Genomic DNA, 16,005 nt, shown 5'->3' on the forward strand with positions numbered 1-16,005 from the left:
GTAATTAATATTCTTACCATTCGCTTCTCCTCTTACTAAAACACCACTATTTTAGGTCTTCCTCATTTCCTCAAAGTAGTTTAGTATGAAATCTAAACCCATTTAATTCATACCCCTTGAATCTTTGAACACCTTCAAAAGGACATCTAGCCAAAGAATACAATTCACAGGTTGCAAGTTCATTTTTTTCTTTGCGCATTTGTACAATCTATACAAAAAATATATATAAATTAATGATGATAAATAAGTTTCACAAATTTTATAAGAAAGACAATAAAAACTTACCTGATGAAAAAACCAATCATCAAAGTTCATGCTTTTATTACTTTGCTCATACTCACTGTAATACAAATAAGTGTACATTAATTAAAAATAAAATAAAAGATGAGGATAAGGTTAAGAAAGGTAACTTCTCTGGGAATATTTTAATGGGTAAATGGGTACACATGTATTCTTTGAAGATGATAGAACATGAAATATATATATATATATATATATATATATATATATATATTATTATTATTATTTTTTATTTTATTGGTGGCAATAGCCTATTAATATGTATGCTAAATGTGGCAGCCTTGATCAATATGATGCATTGAAAGAACATAATTTCATGAAGTACCATGCTAAGTGAATTGAAAATGCAGGGAATGGGAGATATAGTGTTGGATTTGTGTGGTCAGATGATTAGAGAGGTCAATTCGGATGAGAGTTTTGGGATAAAATCATCCCTCAAGTATAACCAAAACTTAGGGTACATCCTTATGGTATAATAATGAACAAAAAATATTCTTTAACTATCCTTACTTGTTACATAAATCTCAATATTTGATAGCATTCTTGTGGTTAATGAGCAACCGGTATATCAAGAACCATGTTTATGATATTTGAGAAGTCTACTGAAGGACGTAGCTAAGTAGACAAAGTATTGACTAAATCTTATTCTCGATGATTTGTCTTTCAGGTGAGATACGTAGTTGACGCTAGTGGGAGTATGAAATTGAATAGAATGCAGAATGCCAAAGGAACAACACTTGAGCTACTTGCAGAGAGTTATACAACCAGAGATCAGATCACCTTTCAATCCTAATAGTACTGTATGCTAGTAGCACTGAATGTGATATTTTCCCCAAATTTTACTACTGTTATATTTCTTTATAAAATTGTCTCTCTGTCCACGGACAGCAAAAAATATTTTTCTTCGTAATATGTTAAATTGTTAACTTAGACTCGGGATCTAATATAGTAAATTAGCGAATGCAATAAAAGATATACCGTAAAAATGGTTGAACTTCTTCGCAATTTCTCAAGACATAAAGATGAGCTTGTTTTCTCTCTAACTCTTCAAGATTTCTGGATGCATCTCTTAATAAAGGAGAACCTTTTCTTTCAAATACGGATAATCCACTATATGTCTTAATATGTTCATCTTCATAATTCTTATCCATTTGATCATATCCTTTCACATTTCCAGGTAAGTACCTTGAACAAAATATTATACTTTCTTCAACAATATACCCTTCTGCAATAGATCCTTCAGGTTGATTTCTATTACGAACATAACAATTCAATATGTGTAAAAATCTGCAAGATATAACAAGATACCACTCAAATTAGAATGAGAAATTAACAAACCACATAAATTTAAATCTAAAAACATACCGCTCAATTGGGTACATCCACCTATATTGTATAGGTCCACCAAGCTTAGCCTCCCTTGGAAGATGAACGAGTAAGTGTACCATAACATCAAAAAAATGTCGGTAGAAATATTTTTTCTAATTTGCTCAATGTTATCAGAATTTGAGTTGCAAGTTGGTCCAACACATCAACCCTTAATGCTTTCGAGCACAATTCTCTGAAGAAATTACTTAACTCAGTGTTAGCATCATATACATTATTTGGCACGACTCCGCAAATTGCAAGAGGAAGCAATTGTTCCAACAGAATATGAGAATCATGACTCTTCAGTCCATAAATTTTACGATCTTCTAACTTCACCCACTGTGATATATTAAAAGAATAATCATTTGGAACCTTAATCATTTTCAAGAACTTGCATACTTTAGACTTCTCAGCAGATGATAAAGAATAGCATGCTTCCGAATAACACCATTTTCCATCCCTTTGAGTTGGATGCAACTCACTTCTTATACACATTTCCTTCAAATCATGACGAGCATTCAAATTATCTTTTGTTTTTCCTTCAATATCTAATAATGTCCCAATAATATTATCGCACACATTTTTCTCAATATGCATCACATCTAAATTATGACGTATTAAATTATTTTTCCAATAAGGAAGCATGAAAAAGATGCTTTTCTTCCTCCAGTTATGAATGCCTTTACTTTTTTCGTACTTCCGTTTTTTCCGAGTCTTACCAAATTTCATGTCCTCCAGAGTAAGCAATTGGTTTAAAACATCCTTTCCAGAAAACTTCTGGAGAAGATCTTCTTTCTACTTTTCCATCAAAGTCACGTTTATTACTCCGCCACGTATGATTAGATGATAAAAATTTACGAGCACCCTTATAAGAAAACTTACGACCATACCTTAATCGAGTAGATGGTGTGTCTTTGTTGCATAACAGACAAGCCAAAGCTCCTTTTGTACTCCATCATGATAAATTGGCATAAGCGGGAAAATCATTTATAGTCCATAAGACTGCTGCCCGCATACAAAAATTCTCTTTTCTCGAAGCATCATATGTATCGACTCCATAAAACCATAGTTCTCGTAACTCATCTATCAATGGTTCTAAGTATACATCAATATCATTTCCAAGAGCTTTAGGACTAGGTATCAACAAAGATAAGAAACAATAAGGTTTCTTCATGCACATCCAAGGGGGTAAGTTGTAGACAGTAGTGATCACTGGCCAAGTGCTGTGAGAAACACTTAAATTACCAAAAGGATTTATCCCATCAGATGCTAAACCAAGTCTAACTTTACGAGGATCTCTAGCAAAGCCCCTCTACTACGTAAGAGTTCCCTCTTGAACTTGGATAGTCCTCACATCAACTAGGTGTGGTTCTCTTTTCTTCTTAGAGCCAGGATCCTTTCTTGTGTGACACTCCATGATGATATCATAAAACTAATATTTTTTTAAATAGTATTTTCAAGTGTATTGGGTTAAATTCAAAATGTTTCCATGCTTCAGAGTCAGCTGGATGTCTAAGAACCTCATCTTTTGAACGTCGATCATGATGCCATGTCATGTCTGAAGCTATTTCTGGTGATATAAATAACCTTTGCAATATTAGTTTCAAGGGAAAGTAACGTAACACTTTTCGAGGAACTCTTTTCCCAGTTTTTCCTTGAGTATCCCCATTAGTATTTTGAACTTCAACTGATTTCCACCAAGACTCCCCACAAATCAAGCAGGATTCAGCTTTCGCATTATGTTTCCAAAATAACGTACAATCATTCTCGCAAGCATGTATCTTTTCATAATGAAGACCTAAATTTTGAATCACTTGTTTTGCTCCATAAAATGACTCTGGTAAAGTTTCACCAGAAGGAAGTGCTCATTTAAATAACTTTAGTATGCTATTAGCTGCTTTACCTCTCAACCCATAAAAACACTTGATTTGGAACAATTCCACAATTAGTGATAACTTGGAGAATATCTCGTAACCAGGATAAAGTTATTGTGCAACATCCTCCAATAATTTGGAAAATGTGGAAGTAGATTTTGAAGCATCACCATGTTTATACTTAACCCCACTAGAATCATTTGTAATTTCAGGGCCAACAACATCATATATCATTTCAAACATATCATCACCTCACTCTTTTCTTTTATTTTGAGAAGGAACACATGGTTCCTTTCCTTTTTCCTCTTGATTAACATTTTTCTTTTTAGGTGCAAATTCTCCATGATAAAGCCAACGTGTGTATCCTTGAACTATCCCAAAAATTATTAGATGTTCCTTCACTTCATCTCTAGACTTGTGGAAAACGCTATTGCATTTCTTACAAGGACAAGGAATTTCATCTTCTAGTTCTGAATGCTTAAATGCAAATTGAAGAAAACTCTCAACTCCTTTTAATTAAACGTCACTCGATCTGTCAGTACAATGCATCCAAGACTTGTCCATTTTTAAATTTCCTACAAAGAAAAATAAATAGAGAAATATATTGTTAGCATGGGTTAGGAATGTCGTCCCAGGTACAGAGGAAGAAGCACGTTGTGTTATTGAACGGATGGATGCGGAAAATTCATGAAGTCTTAGTTCTTGACTAACATCTATTGGCAGATATGTGAGGGAAAGCAAGTCAAGGACTGAGGATACCTGATTTTGAGTTCCAAACTTGAAGCAAAGCAAAGATATGTCACAGTTATTTTAAGCAGATACTAGCTGCTCTGCAAAACTAAAATCTTAGGCAAAACTTCTTCCTTGGCCGAGTCTATACCAGACAATGATTGCAGCATATGAGAGAGTTGGTTTGGTTACACGTGCTAAACGTTTGTTGCATGAGTTGAAGACAATATTCCTAATTCTAAGAGAGTTTCTCTTCTTATTTGGTTTAAGTGTAAAGGGAAGTAACAAGTTGCAGTAGTTTAAAAATAGTAGTTTGGAAATGCATAAATGGTATATAAAGAGATACATTATGTGTTTTCTCAGATGAAGTTCACTTTCAAATGCTAAGCTTTATCACTTGAAGGAATTACGAGATGGTTGAGACACTATATGAGATGCTAGACTCTGATCTTAGTGTTAACAAGAAAGAGGTTCTTCTTGTTGTTGCTGGAGTAAATTTTTCTGTCCTACTACACCAAACAAATAACTTCCTCCCCTATTGCACCAAACAAATAAAGAAACTAAGAGGTGAAATAACTTCCTCCCTTGTGTGGTTGCAAACTAGCTGGATAGAGATTATAAGGAGCTTGATGAATTCATCATCAACCGTTTATTATTTACATTGCACAAGATCTCAAGATAAATTTTCAATTTATATATATGATAGACTAATCAAAGAGAATCAGAATATATGACTTTTTTAAAACAATATTATCTTATCTTATGTTTTAGTGAGTATAAGCTTATGCACGATTTTTCTCTCCGTAAAATGCAATACCAAAAAGTAGAAGTAGTTACAAAGCACAAAGATACGAGCGAACAAGCAGCTGATTTACATCATCGGAGCACAAAAAACAAAAGGAAGAAGTAGAGCAAACCTCCGTCAATCGTAAAGTATGTTTCCTCGAATCTCTTATTTTCAAAACTGAAGAATATTATATAACTTACGTTACCCAAGGTCTAGATAACATAAGCTTCCACGACGAACAAGAAAATCCTCAAAACCACCCAAACTTCATCCTTATTACATCTAGTGATAAACAAAGACTATATACACACGGGAAACAATCCCTGATTATTAAACTAGTCGGAAAAAGAATGGGATATCTACACCTTTCGTCTTTTAAGCAAAAAAAAAATCCAGGAGAATCAAGAACAAAAGTTTTCCCCCCTTTTATTATAATTTTCCACCCATACAAATTGTACAGTAAACTTGATCAAATACAAAAGCTTACACACTATAACAATTTTGCCAAATACAAAAGCTTACACAATATCTGTTTGATGGCTTAAATCTCATAAGTGGAATTTGAAGATGCTAGAATGTATGCAGACCTTACCTCTACTTACTACTTACTACAGACTATTTCCAATAGACGTTGGCTCCCAGACATACGAAATAAGGGAACTGAAAGCTAGAGAAGTTGTTATAGTATGTAAGTTCTGAACATAGTAAAAGAAGAATAACTTACTCTTGATGTCGACGATGTAAGAGCAAACGAGAATGAGGTTGAGCCTTGAAATTTTAGAGACAAGTTTGGGAGATTCTTTAGGAATTTAGGGATTTAGTGATTTAGGGATTAACTAATTTAGGGCTTTAGGAACTGTCCATATATATTTCTTTTTCTATGATATGTATATGTCAAATTTGCATAATATACTATTTGGTATTCAATATTTTATAATCCTTCTGTTTTAATTTATTAGACTTGATTTAACTTGATGCTAAATTTAAAAAATTAAAAATACAATTGAATTTTGTGAATTTAAATTATATTAACAATATGTCGAATGTATTTTTTTTTAAATAGACCGTAAAAAATAGGTCAAAAGAATTGAAACGAAAAGAGTATATGTTTCAGTTGTTACATATACTAATATATGTAATTTTTTTTCATGAAAATAAAAAATTATTTAACTTTATTAGAAATTTTTGAATCAAAAGTTGGAGTTGGAGTTGTGTTGGATGATAGTATTTGGATTTTTTTATTTTTTTTTGGATTTGGATGTAATTTTTTTGTAAATGTAATTTATACCCTCATCAATTTGTAAAAATAAAATAAAAGTAAAACGTGAAAAGTAAAAAAGTGAAAACACCTCTTGAGATATTTTCAAAACTTCATATACAACTTCAATTTATATTTGATAATTTTATAGTCAAAAAGAAATTCAAAATAAAATGAATAAATTATTTGAAATAAAAATATTCATGGTCAAGCGCTAAATTAATTAAATAAGGTTTTAACCATGTTTCTAACCTAAGATTTTAAGAAGCGTAGCTCGGCTCACCTCAATTGTATTTACCTTTGCTAGGTTAAAACTCAATCAAAGTATGGACTTGATTGAACCGGCTCGACTCCGCTTGTGTGACTCGCTTTGATAATATATAAGTCAATAAGAATTTGAAGTTTTTTAATATTTTCTTTATATTTTTTGGGAATTGTTTGAGAATAGAACACCTATATATGAGTTACTTAAAAGTAGATCTTGTAGACATGAATTGAATTAGAATAAGGTATATGTGAGGAATCATGACTAGTAAGGCTTAAGATTGAACCTTTATGATGATATATGAATAGAATTGCTTAAGAATGAAGCCTGTGATTAGAATGACTTGTGATCTTGGTGTGTATGATAATTGTATGAGGTAAAGATTTGGGAGTAAGGCTTATAGTCATGAGTGTTGATACTAGGGCTTGAGAGTAAAGTTAATATGATGAATTAGGTATGCTAAGGCTTTAAGAGTGAAACTTATATGATAATGGTAGACTACTAGCTAGAATTGTGTGGAAGGACTTTACCCACCTAATATACCTCATGAATGTTTGAATACATGAAGTGATAGAATCACATAAGTTAGGATGATATCCATGTCTAGTGCTTAAACCCTTGGTGTGAGGATTGAAAGTAAGCCTTGAACCTCAAGGAGGAGAAATATGAGATTATGCTTGTAGTAATTGAACTACTTGAGTTATGATGATATCCTTTTCTAATGTAGCCATTCGAGATGTGTTGATTTGATATGAGCTTTGACCTTCGAAAGGGGAAAGATATGATATTATGCATGCTTTATGAAGTTTAGTACATGCTTAAGGACACTTTGAGAGTAAAGTGAATATGCTTATGATCTAGTTGTAGTGTTGTTGAAGGTTATCCTCATATACACACTTATGCATGAATATGTTATGATGTGAGTAGTTTCTTCACAATATGATGATTCTAAGGTTGAAAGGCTATTCTCACCAAATTGAATCAAAGGCTCTAAACCCATCATAAATAGGTCATGGATGGTGATAGTTGTTTATGCATGATATAATGAGCTATAGTATTAGTTATGTTGGATTGAGTGTCAAGACATTCTTCTATGAATATGAACTTAAGTCAAGACTTAATATGAACTCAATCGGAATTATGCGTAGCACTGAGTGGATATTGAATATGAGATGGAAGCTTTTACACTAGTTGAGTCCGACTTCCCAATGAAAGCTTTTACGCTAGTTGAGTCCGGCTTTCCAAATGGGTTCATTTGACCATAGTTGAGTCCAACTTTCCAAATGGGTTCATTTTACTATAGTTGAGTCCGGGTTCCCAAAATATGTATCTCATGAGATGAAAACCTTCTACCATAGTTGAGTTCGGGTTTCTAGTAGAAATCTCCTTATCCCATAAACTATGTGCCCACATAGGTACTTAGCTAATGGATCCATCTAAGCTAAGCGTATGGTTCTACCTTAGGCAAGTAGGACAACCCCTTTTCGGTGTGGGGTAGACACCGGATTCCATGTTAAGCTCACATGGTCTATGTCGGTTAAGGAAAATTCCCAAAACAAGAATATGAATTATGAACTATGGTTACTTGAGGAGCTTTACTTAATATGGGTGTGATTATGCGATCTTACTCATCCATTGCACAAGTATGCTTTGAGGGTATTCATGGTATGTTCTCTTATGTTATGATGGTCTATGTAATGAATGTGTTTATGACTTATGCTTATAAGGTATGTTTGATGCATTGTTGCTATAGTTGCCTTCCATGATATGATTGACTAAAGGTGAGAGATTCCTTTTCCTATGAGAAGTAAGCTAAGGATGAGATCAAAAGATGATAAAGATGAATGAGGACCATAAGTGACTTTCTTAGTATGGGTGGGATTATGGGGTCTTATACATGCATTGTACAAGCTTGCCTTGAGGTGACTTATGATGTATTTCTCTTATGTCATGTTAAAATAGATACTTTCATTATGCCTATGACTATGCTGTTATCTCTTATGCTTATAGCCTATGTCTTATGATGATGTCTCTTATATTTATGACTTATGTTATTGTCTCTTATGATTATGGTATATGTCTTATGTTGACTAATGCCTCTTATATGCTCATGTTGATGATTTATGCAAGTCATCATATTTAGTACATTATTATACTAACGCATACTTTTGCCTATATTCTTATCAAATGTAGGGTTTGGGGATATTGAATTCCATTCTCATGGCTAGGTTATAGTAGAGAAAAGGAGTTGAAGACTTGTTGAATCCTCATAGCATCGAGGATTGATCACCTTCCTTTTATGTCTTTCTTTTATATTTTAGACTTTTGTATGGGCTGCGTCCCAAGAGTTATTCAAGTTGTATTAGATGGTTTGAGACAAAGTGTTATAGACTTCCGCTTGCTTTTATTAAAGACTTCGATTGTTATGAAAATGTTTTAAAATTTCCGCATCATTTCTATTGCTTTATGTTATGATATGCTAGGTTGCTTACATTGAGTCCTTTTGGGTTCTATGTGCCATGTTACATCTAGGGTGTACCCCTGGGTCGTGACAAACTTGGTAATCATAGCCAAGGTTTAGAATGATTCTAGGATTGCTTCGAAACCACGTCTAGTAGAGTCTTGTTCATAAGTGTGAAGTGCACCACATTTATGAATAGGAAGCTATTAGATGATTAGGAAACTTCACTTCTTCATTCTCTAAGTCGTGCCATAAAGTTTAACTCTATTAGGTCTTTCTCTGAATCCGTTCCTTATGGTTTTCAGGATATGACGACTACAAGGGCAAACGTTAGAATGAATGAGGAAGACAATGTGGACCAATTCAAGGAGCTCCTCTTCAAGTTCCAATAGACCTTTTTGAAGAGAAAGTTACTAATGAGAAGCTTAGATTTGGTTTTTAATTGTTGACTCAGGCTGGGATAGAAACTCCAGAATTTTATAGGACAAAGATGGAGGAAAATCCTTAAGAGTTTTTTGAAGAGGTCTCTAAGGTGTTGGACTTTGTGGTAGTTACCCCGGTAGAGAAGGCGGAATTGGCTTCTTATCAACTCAAAGGAGTTTCTCAAGTTTGGTTTAATAATTGGAATAAGGCTAGATCGGTAGGAATGGGTCCCACAGAGTGGGAAGGGTTGAAGAGTTCCTTTCTAGATAGGTTCTTCCCTTTAGAGATAAAAGAAGCTTTAGTGCTTGAGTTCATTGACCTTCAGCAAGGTAATATGAGTGTTAAGGAATATGCATCGAGGTTCACCCAATTATCTAAGTATGCTCTAATTCTAGTGTCTGATCCTAGGTCAAGAATGAGTAAGTTTGTGTTGGGAGTGTCCAATTTTGTAGTAAAAGAATGTCGTATGGCCATGCTTGATCATAATAGGAATATTTCTTGTCTTATGGTTTATGCTCAACAAATTGAGGAAGAGAAAATTGAAGAAAGGCTTAGGGAGAAAAGGAGGTTTAGGATTGATGAGGGTAATTCTTCTCTTGAAAGGTTCTCCGAACAAGGTCCTTCTAGGTTTCCCCCAAGATTTAGTGAAGAAAGGGTGTCTAACCCTAAGTATCAAGGAAATGATAGTAGACCCATATTTCCTATTTGTGCTAGATGTGGTAAAAGACATAAGAGTAGATGTTTGGCCGGTATAGAGGGTTCTTATGGTTGTGGTAGGAGTGGCCACAAATAAGAAATTGCCCAGTACTTACCGCTAGGGGAAGAGAGAGGAAGCAAATTAGGTCCCATGCTCTCCAAGCTAGAGGTGAACAAGAGAACCCTCTGAATGTTGCTCTCGTTATGTGTTTCATGCTTTATTAGATTCCAAAATGCTTGTCTTTTATGACTTGATAGACTTGATATGATGGACTATGATGTTGCCTTTAGTATGAATGTGTTGCATTAAGATTATGTTTAATTGATGGTAGAACTCGACTTAGTCATGATGAATTTTGGGGAATATGGATAGGTTTGATGAATAGGGTGTTTAAGTAATGCCTAGATGTGTTGAGTGAGTAGACTCCTCTAAGAAGGGTAGAAGTGTAATCCTCCATGGTTTAGAATCATCTTATGTGACGGATGTGAAAGCTTAGTGATGACTTGCTCCGACCATAGAATTGGAAGAAATGATGCTTAGAAGAGTCCGTATAGGTTAACTCCTAAGGAGGCGATGATGTGCTTAGATAACAAAGTCGTTGAGTGTTCTTGATGTTCATGATTTACGTTGTCTTGAAGTCCTCACCTTGAGAGGTGTAGTGAGTTTGGGAAGTTTAGTCCCAGTTTTGTAGGCTCATATAAAATCGTGAGTGGAGTTGGTAAGGTTGTTTGTAAACTAGAGTTGCTTAATAAGTAGCACCGGTGTATTCGATTTTCCATGTCTCTTAGATATAGAAGGGTGTTGGGGATCCGACATTCATAAATTCCTTAAGAAGAGTTGGGAATTAGTGAGAATTTCTCTAATTTAGAAATACTGGTAATGATCTTAGACCGACAAGTTAAGAAATAGAAGAGCAAGGAAGTTGCTTCCACGAAAGTGTTAAGGAGTGGTGTTTTAGTGAGGGTTTTAGGTGAGGATGCTACTTGGGGAGGCCGAGGGCCAATAAAAAGTCCTGCTATCCTCATCCTTTTCCATGTATACCTCCTTTAGCATTAAGATGAGGAGTTCCTTATTATTGGTTCTTTGTGTGACGTCATGTGTGATTTGCATGTTTCCATGATTTCCTTGTGTGGTGCATGTTTATGAAAGCTTGTGATTTCAAAAGAAAATGAGTTTACATGATTTATTTCCTCATGTTGTAGTGCATTGAATATGAGTTGCCTATTTGACTTCATGAGATGAATATATGAGCATGCCTTAGTTTGGAGTTGAAAGATCCCTCCTAGAATAAATGCTTTTTGTAAGTAAATTGTATATGATCTACATGAGAGTGTGTTAAGAATGTATTAGTTCGAAGATGGTAGTTCTTCTTTGAACATGAGTAGATGTTGAATTTCTTGCATTTTGGCATGTTAGATGTAGTTCCTACTTCTATGAGTAGCATTGAGTATGTTTAGTTTGGAGATGAAGTTCCCCCTTTGTTTGTGTGCATTTAAATGTGTTGCATGCATGACATGCTGCTAGTCTAGAGTCGTTTCCTTCAAGAGGTGTTTAGAATCGTCATTCGAGGATGAATGTTCCCAAGGGGAAGATATTGTACCACCTGGAAACTAGTAGGCTAAACTAGAGCATTACGGGAGAGTGCTAGAGTTTGATGTGAGGATAAGAGTCATATATTTAACATTCCATACTTAGAATGAAGGGTTTAGGGTTAGAACGTCAAGGTACGACTCCTCAAGGACCAACCAAGGGTCTTTTTTCAAGGACCCTAGAAACCACCCTAGAATCTGCCTAAGGCAGCACCCACGAGGGGACCCACGCCCAGTAGGGGGTCCACGCCTCGTGGATGGTTTCGTTGGTCAAGGCCCCAATAGTTGACTTGTAGACCACCACCCCCGAAGGACCAGCACACCCCGTGGGTCCATCCATGGGCGTGGTCTCGTGGGTGGGGGCAGTGATGACGCTAAGGTCGGTTAGTGAAGGGCATAGGGGTCTTTCAATATTTAATTAGGGATTAAGTGGAGTTGTTTTATATTAGTTTAGACCACCTATATAAGTACTTTAGACCCTTAATTAAGTCATTCTAAATCATTACTTCAAGACCCCAAAAGAAACCCAATTCCCTCTAAAAAATCCTCTCTCTAGAAGAAGAAGAGGGTCAAGGTAGGTCAAGACTCCATTGTTTCAAGCTTTCTAGGATTAGTAATCAAGGTATGATGGCTTATTCATTCATGGATCCTTTTCATCCATGAAGCCCCCATGTTTCCCCTAATTGTGTAGATGAATCCCCAATTCTAGTTAGAGTTCCTTCCTAGGTTGTGGGTATTGTTGTATATTGATCCAATTGAGTGGATAATGGTTGGTTATGATTGGTTTTGATGTAAATACATGTTTTTAGTATGATTATAAATGTATTATTGATTAACCTAAGATTCTAGGATGAAATTGATACAGTTGGGTTTTATGCCATGAAAGAGTTAATTAAGGTCTTAGATGTGATCTTCTAAGATTGATGAATTACTTTATGAATTGTTTGAGAATAGAACACCTAGATATGAGTTACTTAAAAGTAAAGCTTGTAGACATGAATTGAATTAGAATAAGGTATATGTGAGGGATCATGACTAGTAAGGCTTGAGATTGAACCTTTATGATGATATATGAATAGAATTGCTTAATAATGAAGCATGAGAGTACAATGCCTTGTGATCTTGTTGTATATGATAATTGTAAAAGGTAAAGCTTTGGGAGTAAGGCTTATAGTCATGAGTGTTGATTACTAGGGCTTGAGAGTAAAGCTAATATGATGAATTAGGTATGCTAAGGCTTTAAGAGTGAAGCTTATATGATAATGGTAGACTACTAGCTAGAATTGTGTGCAGGACTTTACCCACCTAATTTACCTCATGACTGTTTGAATACATGAACTGATAGAATCACATACGTTAGGATGATATCCATGTCTAATGATTAAACCCTAGGTGTGAGGATTGAAAGTAAGCTTTGAACCTCAAGGAGGAGAAGTATGAGATTATGCTTATAGTAATTGAACTACTTGAGTTATGATTATATCCATGCTAATGTAGTCTTTCTTTTATATTTTAGACTTTTGTATGGGCTGCGTCCCAAGAGTTATTCAAGTTGTATTAGATGGTTTGAGACAAAGTGTTGTAGACTTCCGCTTCCTTTTATAAAAGACTTCGATTGTTATGAAAAATGTTTTAAAATTTCTGCATCATTTCTATTGCTTTATGTTTGATATCCTAAGTGGCTTACATTGAGTCCTCCGGGGTTCTATGTGCCATGTTTCATCTAGGGTGTACCCCTGGATTGTGACAAACTTAAGGTCCTTCCATCACACTTGCGGTATGTATTCTTTGGACAAAATAACACCTTGCCCGTTATTATTGCTGCTGACTTGAGTGAAGGGAAAATCGAGGCTGTGATATCGGTGTTGAAGCGGTGCAAGAGGATTATTGGATGAACTATGCAGACATTATTGGGATTCTGCCGAGCATTTGTTCTCACAAAATCCAACTCATGCCGGGCAGTAAGCCAAGTATTGAACATCAAATGAGACTAAATCCCCCTATGCAAGAGGTTGTGAAAAAGGAGATCATTAAATGGTTAGATGTAGAGTAATATATTGTTGATAGTAGTTGTGTTTGCCCAGTTCAGTGGGTGGCTAAGAAAGGAGGAATCAGTGTGGTTACCAATGCTAAAAATGAGCTTGTTCCAAGAGGTCGGGGACTGGAAGGAGAGTGTGTATGGACTATCGCAAGTTAAATGCATGGATTAAAAAAGACCACTTTCCAATGTTGTTCATGGATCAGATTCTAGATCGTCTCGCTAGTAAGGGTTGGTATTGTTTTCTAGATGAGTATTCGGGGTACAATCAAATCTCCATAGCTTCGGAAGACCAAGAGAAAACCACCTTCACCTGTCCTTATGGGACTTTCGCCTTCAAAAGGATGCCATTTGGGTTATGTAATGCTCCAGCGACCTTCCAGCATTGTATGATATCGATATTTTTAGATATGGTGGAGGACATGATAGAGGTATTTATGGATGATTTCTCTGTGGTAGGTGACTCATTTGATGATTTTTTTGCACATTTGACCGAGGTACTAAAATGGTGTGAAGAGTGCAATCTTGTGCTTAATTGGGAAAAGTGCCACTTCATGGTAAAATAGGGTATAGTTCTGGGTCATCAGGTTTTGCAGAAAGGTATTGAGGTTGATAGAGCCAAAGTTAAGGTAATAGAAAAGCTTCCACCACCCATCTTTATAAAATGTGTTCGAAGTTTTCTTGGGCATGCAGGTTTCTACCGGAGGTTCACAAAAGATTTCTCAAAAATTGCACACCCATTGTGCAAGTTACTTGAAAAGGAGTCTAAATTTGAGTTTGATGATGCTTGTCTGAGAGCATTTGAGGAGTTGAAACAGAAACTAGTGTCAACACCTATCATTATTTCATCAGATTGGGGGCAACCGTATGAAGTGATGTGTGATGCAAGTGGGGTAGCGCTTGGTGTAGTGTTAGGACTTCCCATTTACTATGCCAGCAAAGCTGTGAATGTGGCTCAAAAGAGCTATACTGTGACTGAACAAGAAATCCTTGTTGTAGTGTTTGCATTTGAGAAATTTAGATCCTACTTACTTGGTATGAAGGTCATAGTGCATATTGATCATTCTGCATTGAGGTATCTGATGGCTAAAAAGGATGCAAAACCAAGGTTGATTAGATGGGTACCTTTGCTGCAAGAGTTCGATTTTGAGGTTAAGGATAGAAAGGGAACAAAAAATCAAGTTGTTGATCACTTGTCCAGACTTGAAGAAGAGGAAGCTATGATCGAGCTAGGAGATGGAATTGAGATAAATAATGTGTTCCCTGTTGAACAAGTATTGGCTGCTTCTTATGATCTTATCTCCTAGTTCACAGACTTTGCTAACTACTTGGCAAGTGATTTGGCTCCGTCGAATTTTTCATTTCACTAAAGGAAAAAGTTTATGTCTGATGTGAAGAATTTTTTTTGGGATGAGCCTTACTTGTTTCGTGTTTGTGCTGATGGGATTATTTGTCATTGTGTGCCCGAGGTTGAGATGATGAGTATACTAGATGCGTGTCATTCCTCACTTGTTGGTGGGAACCATAGTGCTATCTAAACTGCTCATAAGATTTTGTAGTGTGGGTATTACCTGCCTACCATCCACCAAAATGCTCATAATTTCGCCAAATCTTGTGACCGTTGCCAGCGTGAAGGAAGAATTTCGAAAAGGCAAGAAATACCTATGAACTCAATACTGGTGATTGAGATTTTTGATGTTTGGGGTCTTGATTTCATGGGTTCGTTTGTGAGTTCGAATGCATGAAGTACATTCATGTGGCGGTTGACTATGTATCGAAATGGGTGGCGGCAGTCACGCTTTCAAACAATGAGGGAAAGAGTGTCACCACATTCCTAAAAAGAATATCTTCTCCAGATTTGGTACACCAAGGGAAATCATAAGCGATGGAGGTTCTCAATTTTGAAATAAATTGTTCAAGGCGTTGCTTGAGAAGTATGGTGTTCGCCACAGTGTAGCAACCCCTTATAATCCGCAATCATGTGGGCAAGTTGAAGTGTCGAATCACGAGATAAAGAAAATTCTTGCAAAGACGATAATTGCAACAAAATTGACTGGCTGAGACGACTTGATGATGCTCTATGGGCATATTGCACCATATTCAAAACTCCCACAGGTATGTCCCCTTACCAACTTGTATATGGGAAATCTTACCATTTGCATGTAGAGCTAGAGCATAAAGCAATGTGGGCGCTAAAAAAAGTTGAATTTGGATTG

General features: G+C 35.6%; 1 pseudogene; it reads left to right on the forward strand.

Moving 5' to 3' along the window:
- Positions 1–15,096, forward strand: part of LOC125823544 (uncharacterized) — a 125,758-nt pseudogene extending 110,662 nt beyond the window's left edge.
- The last annotated feature ends 909 nt before the right edge of the window (positions 15,097–16,005 follow it).

This window comes from Solanum verrucosum, unplaced genomic scaffold (genome assembly GCF_900185275.1).
Source record: "Solanum verrucosum unplaced genomic scaffold, falcon-dt-bn FXZP01000012.1, whole genome shotgun sequence".
NCBI classification, from domain to species: domain Eukaryota; kingdom Viridiplantae; phylum Streptophyta; class Magnoliopsida; order Solanales; family Solanaceae; genus Solanum; species Solanum verrucosum.